This window comes from Pinus tabuliformis, chromosome Q, assembly GCF_031772625.1.
Source record: "Pinus tabuliformis cultivar Carrire ecotype Pingquan chromosome Q, CPIR1, whole genome shotgun sequence".
NCBI classification, from domain to species: domain Eukaryota; kingdom Viridiplantae; phylum Streptophyta; class Pinopsida; order Pinales; family Pinaceae; genus Pinus; species Pinus tabuliformis.
Window position 1 is genome coordinate 1,364,196,477 of NC_142296.1, and position 24,065 is coordinate 1,364,220,541.

A 24,065-nucleotide genomic window follows, 5' to 3' on the forward strand; every position below is an offset into this window, starting at 1 on the left:
AAAAAATAAAAAATTAATTATATAATTTATATAATAATCAAAATTAATATTAAATCAAAATATTCAAATACTAAAATCAATTTAAATATATAAATAATAAATATGTAATGTCTCTTATATATAAATATATTTTTTGGGTGTCTCTCTCTTTATATATATAAAATATTAAAATGTCAAGTTCATTATGGCACATGACAAGTCTTTGAAACAATCTGGGTTAAAAATACGAAAGAACAATTTTACTTATGTTTCTCTAATTATTCTTAAGGGAAAAAGTAAAGCAACTCTAATGTTTAAGCATTGACTGCCACATACAATATGCACACACAATCTTATGCGATATATATACATAAACAACAAAAGAAATACTCATCAGCATGACATCCCAAATATCACCCTTACATCGAGGTGCCACATGCTTCCTTAACCCATCAAGAGATTGCTCCAGTTTCTTCCTTAACCCACCAAGAGATTGCTCTAGTTTCTCAAATAAGGATATCGCTGTTAAGGATGTCTCTGGCCTTTCTTGCTGCAAAGGTTTCAACTTAGGCTCATGTTTTGTTGGCAGTTCAAAATATTTCCTACAAACTTTGTATTCCCCAACCATACAGTTCCAAAGCTCCCGGGAACACAGGAACCATTGAAACAAGTTTCCCAACTTTGAGGAGGGGTTCCCATGTAACAGAGTAAAATATATATACACATACCAAATTTACTGCTCTGAAAACTCAACGTTGTATTTTGTCTCAGCTTCACTAGGTCTCAATATGGAGTGGCTTGCTTGGTTTCAGGTAGCCTTATGTGTGTGTTCGGCAAGTTTTTTGCTGAGAATTGGAGCGGTCACATGGTGGAAACCTATGCAACTGCAGAGGTTCTTTGAATCCCAAGGAATCAGAGGACCCCGTACAGGCTGCTCTATGGAAATACTCCTGATCTGGGACGGATGATGGCTCATGCAAAGTCCACACACATGCATCTGTCACATGACTTAGTAGCTCGAGTTCTTACTCATTATGATGAGTGGACTAAAACCTATGGTATTCTCTTCTCTTGATGCTTTGCTTTTCATAATTTCAATGCATTCACTATCCCCGTTCTTCAGGTTATTCTTTAATTAATTAGTGGGAGATTACATGTGACATATAGGTGAGGATATTGTTTACTGGCATGGTCCTAAAGCCAGGCTGAATGTTCGCAACCTTGAGCTTATCAAGGAGATACTGTCCAACAAGCTTGGGCATTATGAATCACCTCCTTTGGATCCATTTTCTAACAAGGTGGCTAGACAGGGACTTTTGGGCTTGAACGGAGAGAAATGGGCACAGCGCAGAAGAATCATCGCTCCTGCTTTTCATCTGGATCTTTTGAAGGTAAAAACATGGAATTTTTCTACTTTGGGGTCAGATCTAGTTTCCCAACATCAGGTATCTAATAAAGGTAAGTTTGTTCCTCTTCCTTCATCAAATCTTTCAATTCAAATGAAACACTAAAAATATTATATATTATAAATATGAAGTATTATACATTAAATTAATGATTGGCTCAGTTTTTATTTTTAATCGTTAATATTATTTTGATTTTAAAAATAAAAAAACAAACCAGGGGATGAGTTTATCGGCTCTCCGTATTTTCAATTTTTTCAACGGTTAATATCATTTTAATTCCGAAAAAAAAAAAACCAGACCATGAATTTCTCAAGAAAAGATTGATCATTTTCATTTAATAATGTTGAATCCCTGCATATAGATAATAGAGCACAGGCTTGTTACGAAAGGAGGACAGAATAAGCATGATATATTACAAATATGAAGTATTATGCATTTGATTTGCATCAAATTAATGATTGGTTTAGTATTTTCATTTTTTTTTGAATTGTTAATATATCTTGATTCCAAAAAAATGAAAAGTAACACAAGACAATGAATTTCTCCCAAAGACGGATTGATCATTTTCGTTTAATAATGTTGAATCCCTGCACATAGATAATAGAGCACAGGCTTGTTATGACAAAATTAGGCTGTTCAAGATGAGAACTGCAGTGTTACATGTGCTACTCAGAATTATAAACGGTCTGTAAAAGGTACGTACATTGGTTATTACCGAAGCAGGCCATGGTTCCAACATTTGTGAATTGTACCACCACTATGTTCGAACAGTGGAGCAAATTGGTATTCTCTGGTGAAAAGGAAGTTGTTGTGCTCCCGGAGTTCCGCAAATTTACGGCAGATGTTATTTCTGGCACAGCATTTGGCAGCAATTATGCAGGGGGAAAGCACATCTTCAATCTGCAATCCCAACAAATGGTTCTTACTGACGAATTACGTTCTACCTTTCATATTCCAGGTTTCATGTGAGAAATTCAAGTTTTAATGGCATCACACTTTTTTATTCTCAATAGAATAGAATAAAACGTACTTGGATATGATCTTTTCAGTTCATAATGGTCTGAAAGCTTTTGAATACTTGTTTGTCCCAGGAATATGGGATTTACTGCTACATTTTTATATCATTTCTTTTCAATCTAAACTCGTAAAAACTTTACAGTCTTCTGTTTGTTTAACAATGTTCTTCTGTAATTTTGGTTCTTGATTAGCATGAGTTTTACTTTTGAAGACATGATGTGTTGTATTGGCTTAGTATGACTTTTTCTGAATACTGTTCTCGGAATTGTAATAGGGCATGTTCTTTGTCTTCAACATAGGTGTACCATGATTTAGAAAATTTTCTAATATCTGGCATTGTCTTTTGTAACTCGTGGGACTGGTCTTCTTAACAGATTTGTGCCTACGAGAAAGAACAGGCGACTTTGGAAGGTAGACAAAGAGATCAGAAGAGCTGTGATGCAGGTCATTGAAGTCAGGGAAAAGATTTCTGTCATAGAAAAGTCAGGCAGCTACGGTAATGATCTGCTAGGTCTAATGATGTCTACCAAAATGCAGCAGGCGGGGAGCAACCTGCAAGAAGTAAACATGACGAAAGAGGAAATCCTTGCAGAATGCAAGACTATTTACCTTGCAGGACATGAAACTATATCAAACCTGCTGACATGGGCCATAATATTATTGGGAATGAATCAAGATTGGCAAGAACGAGGACGCAAAGAGGTGTTAGAAGTATTTGGAAAAGATGTTTATCTAGATGCAGATAGCTTGAATCACCTTAAGATTGTAATGGCTGCTTCTGAAAAACCTTTTTATTTCTCAGTAAATTTCAAAAGACTATTATTATTCTTATATGGGTTAAATTATGAAATGGAAATGTAGAATCTCTAGAGGGGTGAAAAGAAAAAATAAATAGAAGATTTCTGTTAGGATCACAGAACATTCGGAGTAGAGAGTTGTAGTGTTAAAACACTGTTGTTGTGTTTGTTCCCCTGGCCACTGAGACAAATTAGCAGAGTATTCTGGTTTTTAAACAAGTTATATTAAAGAATAATATCATGGATAAAACAATAGCTTGTCTAAACCTGAAAGGCCGCAACAGCTGGTAACTTGACCTAATCAAGTTTATCTGAACCAACCTAACCATTTCAATTTAGAATCTTAACATAATTGTATATAGAAATTTACAGAATTGCTTCACAGAGCAGTATGTAAATCATAGAAAATCTATGTTACATTTTATAGATATTCTTCATCCTCTTCTGAAGCAGAAATTGTGGTCATTTGCAGGTGGGAATGATTCTAAATGATGCCAGTGGGTATACTATGTCAAGCGGTAAAGTCAGTGAAACTTGGGAGGCTCTCAATTCCCGCAGGCACCCAACTTATACTTCCAATCCTTGTAACGCTCCATGATCCAGCTTTATGGGAAAATGATGCAAATGAGTTTAGCCCAGGGCGATTTAGTGAGGGAATCGCCAAGGCTGCCAGGCATTCCTTCGCGTTCCTGCCCTTTGGATCTGATCCAAAAATTTGCGTGGGTCAGAACTTTGCACTGATGGAAGCAAAAGTGGGATCGGCCATGGTTCTGCAACGATTTTCTTTTGTCACTTCCCCATCTTATGCCCATGCACCTGCCGTTACATTCACCTTGCAGCCGCTACATGGAGCCCAGGTGATCCTCGAGAGTTTGAATTTTTAATAAGCCTTTCGGCAACAGAGCTGAATGAAATGGAATTGCTTAAACGCCTGTCATGTATTTATGTATTCGAATAAATTGCGCCACTCATGTATTTTCTAATGTATTCGAATAAATTGCGGTTGAGATATACTAATGTTGTAAGACAGGTCACAATAGGCGCGGGAATTCCTGCACAGAGAGGGGATGAATGCTGCTTGCAGAAGTTGGTAGGGTTGCATAAGTTCGTAGGGGATAAAGGCGCTAAGCAAATTAAAGGTAAACAATTATAATATATTAGGTTTATGAAGATTACTTTAATTTTTATAACTGAGATTTATTGATGTTACTCCCTTTTAAAAGTAGCAGTGATGATGATAGGTTTCACATAACAATATATATATATATATATAGTTTTTAACCTATACTTAATTTCAAACCGAAGCCTTAAAATCTAACATATTAGTTTAAATGGAAGCCTTAAAATCTAACATATTGGTTTAGTTGTAACATGTAGGTTTTCAAATGTTATTTAACAAACTTATACCCTTTAATATATTATAACGATGTAAAAGAGGCTCTCACAAGGGGGCAATTTAATTGGAGATGTTGTGTTATGAAGTATTATGTAAACTATGAGATTCAAGGTTCAAATCCCTCGTGGGTCAAGCCAACAAAAAAGAAACAGTGTAAAAGAGACAATTGGATAAAAAATATGTAAAACTAGCATTATGTGAGCAAAAAAAAAAGATCCACATTGGCTTAAGGTTGACTCGAAAATGTGAAGACCAAGAACAATGAGCATTGAGCAATATGGGTGATTTAGAAAAACATTTATGGTTTGTCATCTAAATGTATGTAATCTAGAATCGTTGGCTTATGCATACCTCTAACTTTTATCCAGGTGCATAAATGGATAAAGCCAGTGTAACTTACAATTTATGTCCCATTGCTAAGACTCCAAACTTTGCATTTGTTGAATGTCATCCAAGTTATTGGATTGGAACAAATGGTGCTTGGTTATTTTTTAGTGATCTGTATAGCAAAAGATACGCTCGAAAAAAGGCCACCATTATCAGTTGAACATAGGACATATTTGGAAAGATATATTTTTAAGTTTTATGTTAATGTAACTTTCAGTTATCAGCTGACATGTAGCACCACATTATCTTCATTGAGTATGAACCTACCATCGATTCATAAATAATGTAACATGTAGATAATGGCTGATCTTTTTGAATATATGCTTCATATGATGTGTTTTAAAAAGGAGTAAACCATGTAATATTGCCTGCCTAAGAGTGCATTGCACAATGCTATTGTTAATTGCTCATGTTGTAGCATGTAGATAATGTTTGTATAAGAAAGGACATGTATTATCGTTGCATTTTAGGCGGTGAGATGTTGTTCCATTTTTTATGGAGATGGATGACCTGATAGGTCAGTTAAATGGCACAAACAGATTCAAATGGTGTTTAATATGCATTTGATACAATCAACACACCTTTAACTTATATGTAAGATATTTAAATATTAATGTACAATATTACATATAAAATACAAAATTGGCAAAAAATATCAGTATTGCCCTACCTACAACATTAGTGGATGTAATTATTCTTTTGAGGTCATCTACTATGTATGTATTAAGCTCCATTATGAAGGCTGATTGTGCTTTTCAAAAGATTCTTTCTTTCACTTCTTTTTTCTTTTGTTATAGTTTGAAGAGGATTAGGGGAAACTCTCCTTTTTGCAGTTAGTGTACCATTGAAATAAAGTAGTGTTCATATGTTTCGAGAAATTGTAACTGTAAGGGAGGACATTACAATAGTTATGTGATATGAATTAGTGCATATTATCTTTTGAAAATTAAAAATAATTGATATGCAAACACATACTATTGCTTTGTTCCATCTTTTATACACAATATGTGTTGCAATCCCATCCCTTTTGCAAGTGTGATAGGTACATCAATCATGCCAATTGGGCACATTTCGTTGTTGTTTTAAAAGTGCATAATTGTTGCATTTGGAATGAAACTACATTCTTTGTAAACTAGAGGCTCGGTTTCTATGATGTTTGATTCATCAAGTGAAATTATTTTATCACAGTTACCATGGTCATATCCAATTTTAGGTGGTACTTCGAAATTTGTAATTGATATACTACTACGTTGTAAAAAAAATTAGCATGTCACTCGATTAGGTGTCTAAGGATAGTGAATGTTATTATCATCATTCCTTTATCATCTATTAAACCAACACATAGACTTATTGTGTTATGTTTTCTTTGATGAAATATGTGCCATTATATAACCATTATGTCCTTGAAAAATCATTATCCAATTCTGTGATTGTTCATGTCTTCTATTGATATTGTGAGTGGAGGAATATGTCTTTTCCTATATACATTGTTTATTTGGAGAGTGATAATTGAAGGTACATTTCTCTATTTATATCTTTGTTCTATGAAATGTCAAAATTTAAATAAACCACATTGTTTAGAATATCATATACATACCTTTTTGATGGGTCATTTTGTAGTGCAATGACTAATTCACTTGTTCTTACTTCTATTTCATTTGAACTGAAAATAGTATTTGCATATTTTAGTATACTTCAAATAGAGAGGCATATATATTTTGCATAAGTAATGAAATGATAGCTTATGATGACTAATCTATACATAATTTTTTGTTGCGTTGTTTGGGAGGATTGTTTGTTAGTGCTTTGTCCACTGGTTCAACATTCCCTATTTTATATATTTCTAGTTGTACATATGTGCATTAATTAATCATAAAAGGCATCAATATTGTAAATAAAAATAGCCATATTTTCATAATTGTTGTACACGTATACCTTTTGGAAACTTGTCGAGTTTCCTCGACTACTTGACCTATTTTTCTTCTTCTTCTTCTTCGAGAATTACCATATTGCAATTATACTAATCCGAATTGGATCCATGGAAATTATCAAAGTGCTATGATTGTATCAAATCAGGACAGACTTCAAAAACTGTGAACAAAGAGCTATCAGGAAGATGTCTGGACAGTGGCAGTTTGTAGCCAGCAAGGAAAAATGAGGACCTTGGTCAAAGCGCGTTGACCGATGCCCATGGAGATTGCACAGGACACAAACTAGCAGTTAGGAAGTCCAGATCGGAAAATGGAGGTCGTTTCTGATGCGCGATTAGTGCTTAAGGAAAAACCCCTCAAGAAGGAAAAGCCCCAACCCGCTTGGTTGCATGGGAAGCCGAGAAACCATAGGGAAAGTGCTAAAGCAAAAGGCGGACCTCGTGCTCCAAAACTAGCGGAATATCAAAGGCATGTTGGGCGGTAAGTAGATTTGGCAGGAGAACGAGTGATTCCATACAGTGCATGACGTGTGTCCAGCAGATGAGAGAGAAAACCACCTCTCATCGTGGGCTAACGGTCAAGCAAGTCAACTGCGCGATAAGAGCGAACACCGTAGGATCTGGGGGCTCTAGATCTGACGGCGGAGATTGCGCCTAATGAATGACCGGATCTGGAGGGAGAATTAAGCTGCGGCATATAAAAGTCTGAAGTCTGATTTGACCACTGAGTTGGCGGATGAATCATTACACAACGTAACCGAAATACTGAACCGTTTGAGGAAGAGCTGGCGCAGTTTGTGAGAGGACAAGTGGCCACTTCCCTGTGAGACGTTACACAGTGGCGATGACGCAGAGGCAGGGAACTCCAAGCGAACAGCAGCAGGCAATCTGAAGGGGCGGAAGAGGAAGCGAACAATCATGAACCGTATTGGCTTTAAGCCATGAACAGATAGAGACCAGGAGAGCACGAAGCGAGCTCTATAAGAAAGAAGGAGACAGTGAGACAGAGAGACAGAATAGAGAATAAGCAAGAAGTAGAAAACAGAGAGCCGAGCTAAGCTGCAGATTAAGGTAGCATCAAGCAGACATGAGGCTTGATAGGTTCAAGCAATCCCTGAGAGGATATCTGTCGGGAACTAGGTACCAAATTGGACTCATCCCATTCAAGACCAGTTGAGGTCGAGACTTGGCAAGGAAGAGTCTGTGCACTCTAGTGGATTGGGGAATCCAAGAACCACCCTGCTAAGCATCATCTATTTCAGGAGACTCAAATTGAGCTCCTCATTGTAAAAAATCTGCTTTAAAGACACAATAAGAAAGGCCACCACTGAAAGCTGGACTGGAGATGTAGCCCAGGAGGATTGGGTGAACTCCTTATTAATTTGTTGTGTTCTTGTGTTTGCTTACTGTGTTTCTCTTATTGTTTTCCCTTTTCCAGTGTCTATGTGTTTTGCAATCTGATCGATCCATTGCCTAAGATAACATAGACACACACCAGCACATGAGTCTGTAATACCTTCATTCATTAATTAGTTAACTGAGATCACTCAAGAGTGTTTTTTAGATCAAGTGGTTTCAGAGCCCAAGGCTATTAAGGTTAGACAAGCTTGTGTTGGATTTAGCTGTTGAATGCTAACTAGATCAAAGCTCAAATTAGGAGAAGGAGATTTGGTCAAAACTAATCCTAAAATTAGGAGAGTCTATCCTCAGAAGACAATGTTAGAGGAAAGTTCTATGGGGCCAAACCCTCAATTCATAGATAGTTTCCTAGCCATAAAGTCCATGGTAGAGGATATGTATAGGGACTTTAGAAAACACAAAGATGAAGATTCATCAGGCTCCAAACAAGATAAAGGAGAAGATGAGTATCACCTCCATGACCACTCAAAAGGCAAGGGGAAAGAAGAAAGTTTTCTCACACCTCCTAATAGCCTTGAACATAAAAAGAAGGCATATTTGATTAAATTAGATGTCAAATTTGATTTACCTATATATGATAGAGAGTTGAATGCAGAATAGCTGGACAATTGGATTAGACAAATTGATGTTTATTGCAGAGTGCAGAATATCGATTTAGACAAGAGCAAGATTTAGTTGGAAAGCCTACGCCTTAGAGGTGCTGCCTTGGTTTGGTGGGAAGGCAGGACCCAAGCTGACCTGAAGAGACATGGTAAGACTATCTTTGTCTGGAGTGAATTTGTTTCTGCAATAAAAAAGCAGTTCTATCCGTTGGCCTACATGCAGCAAGCCATGATGAGCTGGCAAACTCTTTGACAGTTGAAAGGGCAAAGTGTACAGGGATACACTCAAGCATTTAGAAAGAGAGCATTGATTCCAGGACTCTCATTAGACTCACCTAAGACTATGTTGAAGTACATTGGTGGTCTACACAGCTACATGAGGCACACTATCCTCATGTTTAATCCAACTAGTATAGATGAGGTATCCGTACAAGCTACTCATCTAGAAGCTAGAGGAAAGAATGGAAGTCTAGAAGTTGGGGGATCATCCCAACCCACTGAAAGCAAGAATAAGGAGAAAAGAAAGAAGAAATGGAAAGCAAGGAAGGCTAACACTGCACAGAAAAGCAAGGCTTCATGCACTCACTGTAAAAAGGATGGGCATGATGATGAGCACTGTTGGATTCTGCATCCAGAGCTAAGACCTAAGAAGTTCAAGGGCTAGAAGAAGAAGATTGTTGCAGCTATTCAAAAAGATTTAGGGTCAGACTCAGGAGATGAAACAACTATTGCAGCCACAGATATAAGAGGTAAGAATTCTGAAGCATCTACTAGTAATTCTGCATAATCTACTATTGATGAAGAAAATGAGAGAAAAAGACATGAGCTTTTCCATATTCGAGTAATTTCCAAACATCAAAAGATTGATACTTTGTTTGATAGTGGCTCACAAGTAATTTAATTTCTGAAGCAATTGTAAAGAAGTTGGGATTAGTGACTACACCTCACAAGAAACCATACCCATTAGGATGGTTAAATGATAAAGCACAACTACAAGTGACTAGACAATGCAAACTCAAGTTTTCTTTTGGGTCAACATTTGTCGATGAGGTTGAGTTAGACATAATTCCTTTGGATATATGTGGAATTTTTTTAGGAAGTCCTTACTTGTATGACATAAAAGTTATTTTCTATAGAGCTGAGAACAAGTATCTACTTGTTAAAGATGGAATTGAATACCTTATAAGAGCTCATAAGCTCAAGAATAATTATACTCTCATAAACTCAGGGCAGATGAAAAGAATGATAAATTCATGCAAACAATTCTTACTGATGGTTGTAAAGGAAAAGAAACCTGATAAAACCAATGTATTTGAAAGTTGTAATGCTAAATAGCAAGCCGATTTAGAAAAGGTTGTTTCAGAGTATGATATCTTGTTTCAAGAACCTAAAGGTCTGCCGCCCAAAAAGGAAATAGTGCATGATATTATTTTGTAGCAAGATGCTCCATTGCCTAACACTGGAATGTACAGGTTGTTCGCTTTAGAGAACACAGAAATCAAGAAACAGACCTAGCACATCACCATGTGGGTCACCAATCGTTTTGGTGAGAAAGAAAGATGGCTCGTGGAGAATTTGCATTGATTACCGAGCACTGAATAAGATAACAATAAAAAATCATTATCCCCTTCCTCGCATAGATGATCTTTTAGATCAATTGAAATAATCTGTTTATTTTTCCAAGCTAGACTTGCATAGTGGATACCATCAGGTCAGAGTTGCAGAACAAGATGCATGGAAGATTGCTTTCAAAACAAAGCAGGGATTGTATGAGTGGCTGGTTATGCCTTTTGGCTTAACTAATGCTCCTGCTACTTTTATGAGATTAATGAATGATTTACTCAGACCTTTTCTTGATGATTTTATTATTGTGTATCTGGATGACATTTTGATATTTAGCAAAATGTGGGAAGAACACTTAAAGCATGTTAAGTAGACACTAGATGTTTTGAAAAAGAGAAAAACTTTATGTTAAACTCTCAAAATGTGAATTTGGCAAAACATCTTTGAATTATTTGGGACATATAATAGGGGGTGGTGAATTGAAGATAGATCCCTCTAAGGTGGCAGTCATTGTGAAATAGCCTAAACCCAAATCTGCTACAAAAGTTAGAAGCTTCTTAGCAACAACACAATATTGGAGGAAGTTCATTTCTAACTTTTTCTCAATTGCAGCTCCATTACATGCTTTAACAGGATTGAACAAGGTGTTTTAGTGGGGAGGAAAATAGCACAAAACCTTCGACACCTTGAAAGAAAAGATTAGTATAGCACATGTACTAGCACTCCCTGATCTTCAAAGACCGTTTGAGATCCAAACGGATGCCAGTGACTATGCCATGGGAGCAGTGTTGACACAACATGGTAAACCCATATGTTATCATTCTGAGACATTTAATTCTGCAGTAGTTAACTATCCTACATATGATAAAGAATTGTATGCATTAGTACAAAGTGTGAAAAAATGGAAACATTACTTAATGGGCAAAGAGACAGTAATACATACTGATCATCAACCACTTCAATATCTGCACTCCCAAACTAAGTTGCAGCAATCAAGGCACTATAGATGGATGGGTTTTCTACAACAATTTCATTTAGTCATCAGATATAAAAATGGCATACATAGCAAAGTTGTAAATATGTTATCTAGACCCATTATAAATGCATCTACTATACTTAAGCATAATTCTGTGTTACATGAGAGTTACATTGAACAATATTCTCAAGATATATACTTTAAAGATGTATATGCAACTTTAAGTCAAGGCAAATGAGTAGAAGAATTGGATTATCATGTAAAAGACCGACTCTTATACCCTTGTGGGAAGTTATGCATTCCACAAACTGAAAGAGTAAAGATAATTTGAGAAGCACACACTTCTCTAATATCGGGTCACTTTGGGGTAAGTAAAATAGTTGCACAATTGCAAAGATTTTGTTATTGGCCAAAAATGAATGAGACAGTTTCTAGATATGTAAGAGGGTGTACTATGTATGCAAAGAGTAAGCCCAGCAATAGAAAACTAGGCTTGTACACTCCATTACCAGTTCCTTCTCATCCTTGGGAAAGTGTTTCCATGGATTTTGTTGGAGGACTGCCTAAATCTAGGAAAGGTCATGATTATCTATATGTTGTTGTGGATAGGTTCAGCAAAATGTGTATTTTGATACCTTGTAATGAACAGATTACAGCTGAACAAACTGCAAAACTTTTCTTTCAACATGCATGGGTTCATTTTGGATTACCCACTTCCATTGTATCTGATCAAGACACCCAACTTGTGGGAAGTTTTGGTCAAGTATGTGGGAACTGATGGACACAAAACTGAAGAAAAGCATAGCTTTTCATCCACAAACTGATGGCCAAACAGAAGTAGTTAACATGACAATGATCTAGTTACTCAGGGATATTGCAGTAAGCATCCTAAGCTTTGGGATATACATTTATGTTACGTGCAGCATGCTTACAACAGAGCAAAACATTTTTCTACATAGAGATCTCCTTTTGAGACCTGTTTTGGTTTCACACCAAGGTCTCCCTTGGATTTTTTCTTTGGTAAAGATACCACAGTTGAGGGACATAGTGATGTGGACAGGGAAACTAGGTTCATTGAACAGATCCAAGAGATCCACCAGGTAGTACAGGAACAGCTAGAAAAGAGCCAAGCCAAATACAAGGCAAGGCATGACAAGCATCGGATGGAGCATAGTTTCCAAGTTGGTGACCAAGTCTGGCTGTATATCAACAAGGATAGGATGCAAGGTGAAGGTAAAAAGATAAAGCCTATCAGATATGGACCCTTCAAGATACTTGAGAAGATTGGTGAGAATGTTTTTCGCCTTGATCTACCAGCTTACATGCACATCTACTCAGTCGTAAATGTAGATTGCTTGAGATTCTTTGAACCTTCACTAATTGAAGATCCCAAAGAGCAGAGTCAGTTGCCTTCTATCAATGACCTGTTACCTGAATATCTTAATGAATTGCAGGAAGACACAGTTCTAGACATGAAGGTGAGGACGACATGTAGGGGAGATGTTGAGTACCTCAAAGTTGGGCTCAAGGGTTCAAAGCCGAGTAGTGTAAACTGGATAGAGATTGGACAAGTGAGACAATTGTACCCTCACTTAATCGATGCTTGAAAACCAAATTTTGGTGGTCCAAAAGCTTTTTCAGTGGGAAGGCCGTGATCCGAATTGGATCCATGGAAATTATAAAAGTGTTATGACTGTATCAAATCAGGACAGACTTCAAAAACTATGAACAAAGAGCTATCAAGAAGACCTCTGGACAGTGGCAGTTTGTAGCCAGCAAGGAACGACGAGGACCTCAGTCAAAGCGCGCTGACCGAGGGCCATGGAGACCGTGCAGGATGCAAACTGGCAATTAGGAAGTCCGGATCGAAAAACGAAGGTCGTTTCTGATGCGCAATTAGCGCTTAGGGCAAAACCCCTTGAGAAGGAAAAGCCCTAAAGCACCCCGTCGCATGGGAAGCTAGGAAACTGTAGGGAAAGCGCTAAAGCAAAAGGCAGGCCCCGCGTTCCAAAAACGGCAGAATATCGGAGGCATGTTGGGTGGTAAGCGGATTTGGCAGGAGAATGAGCGATTCCATACATTGCACGACACGTGTCCAGCGGATGAGAGAGAAAACCGCCTCTAATTGCGGGCTAACGATCAAGCATGTTAACTGCGCGATAAGAGCGAACACCATAGGATCTAAGGGCTCTAGATCTGATGGTGGTGATTGCACCTGATGAATGACCGGATCTGAAGGGAGAATTAAGTTGCAGCATATAAAAGTCTGAAGTCCGATTTGACCACCGAGTTGGCGGATGAATCATTACACAACATAACCGAAATATCGAACAGTTTGAGGAAGAGCTGGCACAGTTCGTGAGAGGACAAGTGGCCACTTCCCTGCGAGATGTTACACAATGGCGATGATGCAGAGGCAGGGAACTCCAAGCGAACAACAGCAAGCAATCTGAAGGGGTGAAAGAGGAAGAGAACAGTCATGAGCCATATTGGCTTTAAGCCATGAACAGACAGAGACCAAGAGAGCACGAAGTGAGAGTGAAGCGAGCACTGTAAGAAAGAAGGAGACAATGAGACATAGAGATAGAATAGAGAATAAGCAAGAAGTAGAAAACAGAGAGCCGAGCTAACCTGCAGAGTAAGGTAGCATCAACCAGATAGAAGGCTTGAGAGGTTCGAGCAATCCCTGAGAGGATATCTGTCGGGAACTGGGTACCAAATTGGACTCATCCCATTCAAGACCAGTTGAGGGCGAGACTTGGCAAGGAAGAGTCTGTGCACTGTAGTGGCTTGGGGAATCCAAGAACCACCCTACTAAGCATCCTTTGTTTCAAGAAACTCAAATTGATCTCCTCATTGTAAAAACTCCGCTTTCAAGACACAATAAGAAAGGCCACCACTGAAAGCTGGACCGGAGACGTAGCCCAGGAGGATTAGGTGAACTCTTTATTAATTTTTTGTGTTCTTGTGTTTACTTACTATGTTTCTCTTATTGTTTTCCCTTTTCCAGTGTCTATGTATTTTTCAATCTGATCTATCCATTGCCTAAGATAACATAGACACACACCAGCACATGAGTCTGTAATACCTTCATTCGTTAATTAATTCATTGAGATCACTCAAGAGTGATTTTCAGATCATATACAATAGCAAGATATCTTTAGTTTAGTTTTACAAATGTCGATATATATCAATTATACAATAGAAACATATCTTTAGTTTAGTTTTACAAATCTTTCTCTCTCTATATATATGAAATTATTATAGATGTAAGTAATATGTGGCAAGCAAAATTGTAATAAATACATGAAAAGAAAAGTGAAAAGTGTGTACTTTCGTGTTTTTTGTTCCATGTTTTTTGTCTTTTTTCACCCTTATTTTTGTTCAATTTACAGTGGTTTTATTGATAAAATTTAGATCGAAGAATATATTAAGTCTGCATGCAAATGTATTGTTGAGTGCATTAGACATATTGTCATATGATTTGGTTCAGTATATACGGAGATATGCTAATATACTTTGGTTGAGTAAAGATGTAAAAGAAATTTGTACGTATTTAGAAAGGTATGGAAAATTGCAATTTTGTAATATGATTTATATGTGTATCGTAATTGAAGTACAAGAGATATTGTTAGATGAAAAAATATATATGGGCATATTATTTGGTTTAATACAGATGGAAATGCACTAATGTGCTTTGGGTGAATAAAGATTAAAAAATAATTTGTACATATTTGAAGATGTATAGAAAATTTGTGTTTTTGTAATGCGTTTGATATCCATATCATAATTGAAGTAAGAAAAATATGTGCCATGATCATACCAATATGTGTCTAATATGAAAACTTTGTATTGTACATTAGTTACATTTTACCATACATGATTAATAAACAATTTATGTAGACTACTTGTTTTTTTAGCAACAAATGGAGATTGTAGTTGTTCACATAGTTTTCTAGTTTTTTTTTTTATTAGTTTGTAACATATCAATGTTGAAGTATCCTAATATAAATATGATGTCCTTCAAATGTAAATGAAATAAAGATTTTGCAACAATGTCGAATATGTTGTTCAAAGTTGCGTGTGATGCTACATAGAGTATAGCAATTTCCAATCCATGAATTATTACTTTTGCTAATTATGCTTCTGTATTTTGCTCTCTGAAATGTATGTGCCTAAGCATGGCTATATGTTTCTTGACTAATATCATTCCTCCATGCATAATGCAATTTTATATGTAGTTGAAATTTACAATATTTTCAATTTTCATGTACAATGACATATATGTTTCATGCAAGTAAAAGACATCAAATTGCATTGCGTCATAATAATTGGATATGTCATTAACATATACATGAAGGTTGCATATGTTTGAACATAGATGGATATCAATGAATATAATGATGGACATTCATATTCTAATTTCCATTTTTCTACACTCTATAGACATTCCATTTCACAATCTACTTTTGCTTAACCTTGAAATTATTGTTTGTAAGAGCATTTATAAAAGACAATTACTAGATGTTTTTTAATGCAATATAGTTGTGTATATTAAGGCATGTAAATGTATTCTAGTAGTGTTGAATGCAAGACCACCTAATATTAAATCATATGACCTATTCAATGTGCGTGCACATGTGAGTTGAATTAGAAATTATTTTTGAATTTTCAGATGACCTACCTGTGTTGTTATAGAGATTGGTTTTGATATTATTAGTCTTGGTGGCCACTCATGTGATATGTTTATAGTATATAGATAAGCTAGTTTTCTATATTGTTGATGATCAATATAAGGTTCTTGGAACTAAATCCACAGAACATTAACTTTATCTGAATGAGTGTGTGATTTAAGTATTATGTTTGCACCGTTTACTAGGCCATATTGTGCATGATAATTGAAAGCATATATTTCAATTATCATATATCATTTCATTATAATTTATGAAGGAAAATTAGCTATATGTTGATGGCTTGGAATGTTGCCATTATTTTCTTCATATTCATCAATTGCATAGATAAAAACTTCATTATTAGGGATGAGTAATAGCATTTTCTTTTTAAGTATTGCAATTTCCTTTTTTTGTAAAATAGATAGGAAAAGTTGGATCATTTGGTACAGAGCATATGTAATTAGTATTAATATATGATGGTGTTGTCGTTGTGACAAACAACCTCCAATTTTTCACATATACTTGAAATTTGGAGCCTACCATGGATCTTGCGATTGACCTTTCCATAGTCACTTCTAGCTCTGTTAAGTCTTTGAGCTCCCTTTTGGATTGTAAGTGTCGAAGTCACCTACTTGCACATGCTTATTCTGCAATGAATTATTGAACTCACTCCTACACGCAAGCTTGAATAAGCCTCTATGATCAATCCATGTTGACAGCCAATGCACACTGACATTTGTAGTTTCTCACTTCTAGTTTCATTTGTACTTCTATTTTGGTGAGTTTTGCAATTGTCACTTATTCGCACCCTTCCTGCTGCAAGTGTTGTTTTCATGCTTTTGACTATCACTTTTTCTTTCTCTCACTCTAATTAGTGTCATTTTCATGTTATCCTCACTCTGGCATGTGTTTCTTTCATTTTCATTTGCATTTTGCAAGTGTCATTCACACTTTTCTTGTCATATCACAAGTGTTGTCTTTGGGTGTGGGAACTATCGTTTATCGCATAAAGTGGAGTTTTGGATTGTTTCAAGCGGAAATATTTGTGATATGAGTTTTTCCTATCATGTATACATGTTTTCAACTCATTTCCAAAGTTTCAAACACTGTCACAAAAGTGTCGCTGCTTTCATCGCAAAGTGTATCTTTTGTGTCGCACTTGGTAGGAGTCGTCACAAAGTTGTTGCATTGAGGAATGTATGTATTCATATGTTCTGAGTGTTCCTTGTCATTTTGTCAAGTGATCTAAGTGTGTGATCATGCTCACCTTCCTCTCATTGATTCAACACTTAGTCAAAATTGGAAAAACTCTCAACCGGACCACTTAGCCTCATCCAACCCTCCTAAAATGCGCATTGTGCAGTCTGAGTCCTCAAGTAGAAACCTTGTCTCTTGGCATTGTGCAATGCGCAGTATCTGTCTCCCAGAATTGTGCATTTCGCAACCTCGGTGCTCAAGCCCAACCCCTGAGTCCCAAAATTGTGTAATCTTTCTCTTCGGCCAAGCCAACACTACGTATTGCGCAGTCTCAGTGCTCAAGCCTCAGTGTTGAACTCTTGAAATATGTAACTTTACAATCACTTGGCCCCCTATCCTTGCAATACCGCACATTTCATAATTTCAGTGCTTAAGCTCAGGCCTTGACCTCCAAAACTATGCCATCATGCCCTCTAGCCAGGCCTGAACTATGCAGTACGCAGTATCAGACCTCAAAGCCCAGCCCTTGAGCTCCTTATTTGTGCAAATACGTAGTCACCTGACCTCCTCTGCCTTCTAGAACTACACAATTGAACGAAACAATTCAAAACCCCTTAGCGTGGCTCACTGGATCACAAAACTGTGCAATATACTTACCCAATCTAGCCTTAACTGCGCATTGCATAGTCTTAAGGTTCAAGCTTCACCCTTGAATTCCTAAGCTGTGAAACTATGTAGTCACTGAGCCTCTCCCTCAGCTTGTCACTCGGTTTCGGCTTAGTTAGTGGATCATCATACAACATCCGAGACTAGGGGTTTATTAGACTGATGTCGTCTTGTCTTGAGTGGATTGCTGATGCTGGTACTCTATCATTCTATGGCAATATGGCGAAGGAGGAGATGGAGAAGGAGGCCACACCAGAAGACACTTTATTAGCTACAAAGACAAGCTGATCAATCGAGAGAAAGTAAAGGGACATCAAATTGAGACAACAGTTGGAGATAAAGTTCCACTGAAGACTCCTCATCTCTAAGCCATTTGGAGGATAAAGAATATCATGACCCATATTTTAGAAGATACCAAGAAAGAAGTGAAGAAATGTGACTTGAAATTGACATGTTTTCAGTGTCATGTCATGAGTCATCATGTTCCACATCATTTTGTGGAATATGTAATTTAATATTAGATAAATATAATGTAAAGTGGAAGTCCAAGAGTCATTCATGTAATGTGAAAAATCATATAAGAAGTCAAAAGGTCATAGAAAATTCGAACAATCATGAGGGTAGTCCAAGGGTCACAAGGGAGGTGAAGGATCACCCTATTTGTTATAAATACACCCTCATTGTACAAGCAAAGGAATTTTCACCTTGGTTCCTTCCGTAAGGCATTAGAGAGATAAGCTAGTTCTTTTGGGGAGCAAGGAGTGGCTCCAACACTCCACTATTGGGGCTAGTGGTGTTCACTGTATATATGTGTCTTGTGAATTTTACTTAATATCAGAAGCCTCATGGCCGTCACGTTATTCTTGCATGGATTATGAATATTTGTAAGACTATTTTGTGGATGTTTGTAATTCATGTTTGCTTTCATTTGTGCTAAATTAGTTGAACTACTTAGGAAAAATAAAATATTAATGGGTATTAATATAAAACTAGGTCAGAAGGTTCCAAAAGTCATGGATCAAGCCAAATCTAATCTTAGCCGTTGATTAGAGCTTTAATCTCGAACATTGATGGACCAACGAAAAAAGTATAAGAGGAGGCTTGAGGGTCAGTTGGAGAACACACTAGAGTGATCAGTCATTCTATTCTCTAGAGTGGGGTTTTCTAAGGAGATAGAATCAACGATCAGCGGCGAGGGGTAGTGAATACATAGCAGAGAGGCAGATTTGGTACCAGAGAGACATCACAGAGCTTGGAGTGGTTGATGCAGAGGCAGCTGGGAGATGCACAGAGCCTGGAGAAGTTGACAAAGAGGTAGCTGGGTGCTACAGAGAGGCAACTGAGAGTTGCGCAGAGCCAGGCAAGGCCAACGTGGGTGACACAGAGGGTCTAAGGGCTGACGCAGAGGCTGGCAAAGTTGACGCAGGGCCAAGAGGCAGTGATGGGAGGATTTTCGTGGGACAGGCTGGGTGTTGGTGAGCCAGGAAGGGTGACGCAGAGCAGTGGACGCTGAAATTGTTGCTATGGGATCGTTAATTTGGTGATTAATCAGCTGGAATATCTGTCTCTAAGGAGAGGTACTACTGCTGAGGGAATTCTCTGTTGGTGAGCCATTTCTGGTACCTTGGTTGTATTCTGAACACTACATAATAATAAAACCCTCTGAATAGGTGTAGCGATTTTCCCACATGGGGTTTTTCCGGGGACATTGGTCCAAAAATAACTGTGTCACTTGTGTGCTTGTTTTCTTTCAATTGATGATATGTAGATGTTGATATTGACTTGTGTTTATTTTCAGTGTTTACATGGTAAATAACTTGTTAAGTAATTAAACAAGTAGGAAGAAATAAACCAGATAGTACAGGAAGAATTTCTAATAGGTTAGACTTAGAAATTCCAACATGGTATCAGAGGGTGGTTGCAAACCACTAACTAAAGGCATAAACTAGTAGATCAATAACAACAGATTCAGTTGTCCCGAGTGACAGAGATGATCTGTGCAGAAGGCGACAAAGGAAGGAGTGATGTGGAGAGACTGCATCATCATTCTGGGCTAGAGTAAGGCAATGCAAAGGCTAAGGGAGGTAGAATCAGGGTCACACAGAGGCCAAGAGATCTGATGTAGTTAGCTAGGGGAGCTGATTTGCTGATGCCGAGATTGCATAGATCCAAGTGGCTCAACCCTTCAGTTGTTGGGGTATAGGAGGCTGTGGGTAATTTGCGGAGCAACGCTGGTGGGATACTGTGGTTAGAACAGTACCTAACAGGGCAAGACCAAGGAGGAAGGATTTCCATAAGGGAAATCGAGACTCATAGGCAGTCGAATCAAGAACTTCCAGACCGGAAGTTGAGAGACTCAACAGGAGTCGAACAGAGGACTTCCAGGAGGGAAGTTAAGAGACTCGGAGGAGTTGAAAGAAGAGTAACATAATGGCCGTGAATGGACTGAGAGATCAGGATAGGTTGGATGGTGCATCCAACTTCGTGGTCTGGAAGGCTAGGATCTTGTCCATTCTAGACAGATATCACATCAAGGATTTTGCCTTGAAAACGATAGTGATCCTAGTTGACCCAAATGAAAATGAGAAGTACAAGGAGGCAATGGCTAGGGCGAAGTGCATCATCTTTAATGGGGTCAAGGATCATGTGGTGCCGCATATTGCTGAGAAGGACATGACAAATGAGATGTGGGATGCCTTGAAGAAATTGTACCAACATACTTTCATGCAAAGGAAGATGTTACTTGAAAATCAACTGCAGTCATATCAGTTGCAAAAGGGAGAGCAGATAGATGTCTTCCTCTGTTGATTGAAGGAGATCTGTGACCAGCTAACTTCCATAAGGGCCACATCGGATCAGGAATTAATGGTGAGGACCGCATTGAACATAGTCTCAGAGGATTGGGAGGTATTTTTCTAGACTCCAGAGCATTCTGGGTAGGACGAGCCTTCCAGATTGGTAGGACTATGGGCGGATGCGTAGGCCTCTGTGCTATCTTCCTGTCGCTCAAGATGCCTCTCTGCCACGTACTCTTTGGCTCGGAACTTAATTTCTGATCCAAATATCTGCTTCTGCCCTTCTCACTGCAACGGATCATTGTTTTGATTCTCTCAGCAAACTGTGCCCCAGAAAATTGAACTAACTAATCAATATGCTCCCTTGGTATATCTCCAACTGACCCTCAAGCCTCCTCTTATACTTTTCCTGTTGATGAATCAATGGCCGAGATTAAGTCTCTAATCAATGGCTAAGATTAAATTATACTTGATCCTTGTCTCTTAGAAGCTTCTCACCCATATTTTCATTAATACCCATTAATATTTTAATTTTCCTAAGTTTAGACTTAGGAACCCCATTAAAAATATTAATTATTTTAATAAAATACAACTCGGGTGGAATTTCGCCAAATGATTTCTGGGTCTTGGAGATTTCATGTGTTCTAGCCCCTCCACAAAATTTCAGAGCTAGAGCACATCTGATGCCACCCAAAAATCAACACTCCCTCTTATTGAGGAATGTGCTCTAGCAATACTTCCCAACAGAGGTATCACACTAATCCACAACATCGGTCCTCTGCCCTGCTGATGCTTGGCCTACTGCCCCTCATCCACTGCACTGTTGCAACCTGTACTATTGCCCGTGACACTACCACTGTCACTATTACATTTTTACTACAACTCCCTCTCAATATGCTGCATCATGTTGCCCATGCATTGCCATTGCTAATTGCTACACTGCAACTTAGTTGCTGAGAGTAAGCAATTAAAAATCCACCCAAAAGTTGACATATTGGTTAGTCTGGATACCCCATGATGCTGAAGCTACCTCTGCTGTTAATCTGTGTTGATCCTTTGATGTTACTGCGTTGTTGTTGTATTTGCTTTGTGCCTCCCGCACTGCTGCAACACTCTATTGCGCTGCTTTAGACTTTGGCACTCTAGCTCTGCCACTATTGCTCCATCATCCCTCGTACCAACTGACTCCCTTCATTCTGATACTATCATTAAGGGTTCCCATAGCCGTATGTGATTCAAGAGTTTGGGCACCTCAAGGATCCAAATGATTTCTGGGTCTTAGAGATCTCATGTATTCTAGCCCCTCCACAAAATTTCAGAGTTAAATCACATCCGATGCTACCCAAAATCAACATTTCCAACCATTGCATCACTCCTTCTCAGTCCAAAAAAGCTGACGTGGCTTTGCGTGAGCCCGATCTGTCCCTCTTAGCTTCTGCACTGGCCCAGAGAGCTGACGCAGTCACTGTGTGGGCTCCTCTCGTCTACTGTGTCACCTCCTCCTAGCTTAGAAGCTAATGTAGGCACTACATGAGCTTCTGTGTCACTCCTCCTGCACTACGTCACCCCTTCAATTGCTTCTCTGGCTTTAGAACGACATTGTCACTCGGACAAGTACCTCCCTGCAACAAATCTGCTGGATGTTCTCAGCTGACAACTTCAGCGTCCTATGATCTGCAATAGCTCTGATACCATGTGAAAATTTCTTAATCTAGAAAGAGAAATCGTATTGCAGTGACTAGTTTAACATCTCCTACTTGTTATCTCATTCAATAAGTTATTTAATTACATAAATGTTGATGTAAACACTATTGCAATCTACACTGGTATACAGATCATAAACTGAAGCAATAATTGAGACACACACACAAGGGACACTGTTATTTTTTGAAAACACGTCCCCTGAAAAACCCAACTTGGGAAAACTGGTGCAACAGATAGAGGGTTTTTTATTATTAAGGAAGCAGAATCCGAGTACAATAGGTTGTCTCTCACACTAAAAACCTTACAGAGAAATCATAGCAGCGAGAAATACATATGAGGGTTTACTTCATCCCCAAGCCCCAGTTGATCTGATGACTGATCTAGCACCCTCCCAAAAAATATTGAGAAGTCCCTAGCTGATCTCAGCACGCCTCCCAAAAAAGTATTGAGAAGTCCCTAGCACCATAATTGTGTGGGCGTGCATCCTGCCTCTGGAGGACCGCGTCAACCCAACTGCTGGATTGATCTGCTAGATGAAGGCTGTCGTTCAACCCTCCCAGCTCAGAACTTCACTTTTCCAGGAAAATCTCAAACTATAGACGACACTCTGGACTACCACTGTGTGAGCCCCTCTTGGACTGCGTAGGCTCTACGTGAGTCCCTCCTGATCTTCGTAGGCCTCTGCGTTGTCTTCCTGTCACTCAAGTTGTCTCTCTGCTATATACTCTTTGGCTCAAAACTTACTTTCCGACCTAAATCTCTGCTTTTGTCCCTCACTGCAACAGATCACTGGTTTGATTCTCTCAGCAAACCGTGCCACAAAAAATTGAACTGACTAATCAATATACTCCCTTGGTGTATCTCCAACCGACCCTCAATCCTCCTCTTATACTTTTCTTGTTAATGAATCAACAATTGAGATTAAGTCTCTAATCAACAACTAAGATTAAATTAGACTTGATCCTCATCTCTTAAAAGCTTCTCACCCATATTTTCATTAATACCCATTAACATTTTAATTTTCCTAAGTTTAGACTTAGGAACCCCATTAAAAATATTAATTATTTTAATAAAATACAATCCGAATGGAATTTCACCAAATGATTTCTGGGTCTTGGAGATCGCTATGTTCTAGCCACTCCAAAAAAATTCGGAGCTAAAGCACATCCGATGCTACCCAAAAATCAACACAAAGGTGGTTGCAAGAGACGCAGTTGATGAGCTCAAGGGTTTGATCAATTAGGAGCAGTTTGTGGAGCTCGAGACTTGTGTGTGGAGAAGGACTTCTACAGCAAATGATGGGAAATCCTCCTAGCCCGTGTTCATTGTGGGAGATGGACATATTGCAGTGATAGCTGGAAGCGCTCTGTGCCCTATGTTGGTCTTCATCGGTGCAACACAGGAAGACCATAGTGGGCTGAAGTCCCTGAGTAGCTGAGGAGCAGTAGTGGGCAGTGGAGAGTTGTTCACAAGTGGAGCTGTGAACAAATCGACAGGAGTCTCAATGTGTTGATGCGTTGATGGATGAACGATCAACTAGTGAGCAGATTGGATAGTC

The 24,065-nt window shown here is 38.2% G+C and overlaps 1 pseudogene across 1 annotated transcript; it reads left to right on the top strand.

Annotated features, from left to right (window-relative positions):
* The first annotated feature begins 447 nt into the window (after nt 1-447).
* LOC149224992 (cytochrome P450 CYP72A616-like) lies at nt 448-5,280 on the top strand (annotated as a pseudogene). Its single transcript, XR_016249559.1, has 5 exons — nt 448-1,037; nt 1,147-1,370; nt 2,109-2,350; nt 2,777-3,167; nt 3,672-5,280. The product of XR_016249559.1 is annotated as a cytochrome P450 CYP72A616-like (transcript).
* The last annotated feature ends 18,785 nt before the right edge of the window (nt 5,281-24,065 follow it).